This window comes from Anarrhichthys ocellatus, unplaced genomic scaffold (assembly GCF_004355925.1).
Source record: "Anarrhichthys ocellatus isolate YVR2014 unplaced genomic scaffold, GSC_Weel_1.0 scaffold13, whole genome shotgun sequence".
Lineage (NCBI taxonomy): Eukaryota > Metazoa > Chordata > Actinopteri > Perciformes > Anarhichadidae > Anarrhichthys > Anarrhichthys ocellatus.
In genome coordinates, this window is record NW_022280043.1 from 2,478,083 (window position 1) to 2,480,118 (window position 2,036).

The window sequence follows — 2,036 nt, forward strand, 5'->3', positions numbered from 1 at the left end:
TATATATATATACATATATACACACTTTTTTTTGGAGATATATGTATTTATACTTATATTGTATATAGCTGTTAAATGTTTATACCTACATCTGTTCTACTTTTTTGCTACCCTTTTTTATTCTTTATATATTTTTCTTGTTTATTGTAAAATAGTGTATGTACATTGAGAGCGGAGTGGAAACCGGAGGCAAATTCCATGTATGTGTACGCATACATAAAGCTGATACTGAAAACGGTTCAAGTTGAAGTCAACAAAGGTCTCGGGTCGGCACATGTCCAAGATGCAGGCGCGTCAGCCAACTGAGCCAGCAGGATGCCCACTTTTAGTCAGCCCTGTGTAATTTTGGCCAAGGGAAGTGAGGCTGCAGCCCATTCTGTCATGGCCACATGGTGAATAGTTATGTTTCATAGATTTTTAAGTAAGTTAAATTAAGCTGAGGGTAGAGAGAGGACAGGAAGTGAGGGAGAATGACATGCAGCAAAGGTCCCCCGAGGCTCTCGTACTGGGAACGTTGTGTTCCATGGCCGGTGCTGAAAACCCCCTATTGTCCACATGGCCACCCTGATTATAAACTAAACTGTGCTCCAAAGTGAGCTCAAACTTCATGACGAGTGTGTTTTTTTGAGATTATTGAACAATATTTAGATTTTTTAAGTAAAAGTAAGGCATCTAAATGAGTGTACTACTGCCATGTTAGATGTACACTGTAGATGTACACTTACTTAAAGGCAAGAATGAATTCAAGAAAATTGGCATAGTCAGCTGTTTCAAAATCCTTATGATTGTGATGAAACTATATACTTAGAGAAAGGCTATGGATACAAAATGTATGTATTTGTCTAAGTGTAAATTGCAATATCAGTTCATATCAGATGTGACATTGTTTGAAGGATCAGACAAGCACCAACTCCTTCCATCTATGTTTTCCCCTCTTTATGTAAACGTCCTGTTTGAGAACGTAGACATGTGGTTCCTCGTTGGCCACTAGAGGAGGCATCAGCGTGTGTTTTATATTGCTGTGATGTCAGGATCAAGCCCTGCTGCACTGAGATAAACAGTAAACAACGTGTATTTATGGAGCCGACACCTGTTTAAATGTGTGGTGATTTTGTCCACAGTGCTGATGTCCCTGTGCTGAAGACAAAAATAAATCCATGTGTGGGCTTCATATGCTCGTATCTACTGCATGTTCTGATTCAAATCAAGGCAGCAGTAAAGTTGTGGACAGTAAAACCTCAGCTCCTTTTAAATTAATATGTTTGTACAACTACAACAATTTAACTTTTCTTGTTGTTTTTCAATGAGCAGCCACAAGGTTTAAAATAGCCTTGCTTACGCAGACTGCTGGTAAACAATATTTATGTGATCTCTAAAAGCAGATAGGGCGGTCCCAGGGGTGGTATGCCATCTGATAAAGCAATCAGGGGAATAAATTAGTCAGATGACAGGAGAGCTGCAGTTTCATCATTTTTCATCGTCATATCTTACCGTAACTCTACAGATAAAAATACGAGACAGATTTAAGGGGGGAGGATGGACCCAGTAGTTGTTTGTTTGGACTAAGATTGAAAGATTTTGCACTCCATTTCAGATGCACACACACACACACACACACTTTCAACCAAACTTTAGCCAGAATAGACAGGGATTCAGTTGACATTTAACTATATTTCAAATTTCACTAAGATTAGATCAAGTGCATGCTCAGTTGTGAGTAGATGGGTGGTCATTTGTGATGAACACACACACACACACACACACACACACACACACACACACACACACACACACACACACACACACACACACACACACACACCAAACTGTGGAATGTGACACCTTGGTTCTACCTCACTTCGTACCAACCTCACAGTGCCACACAGGCCACCCAACAACAGCTGTTATAAAAACCTCAAACGTCACCCCTTCTCTTCCTTTTAGACTCTAGCAGGATATTTGAAACTGGGACAGTTGTGGCAATATGTTGTCAGTAATCACAGCATTATAGAGTCATTTAAATTGACATATGTGTC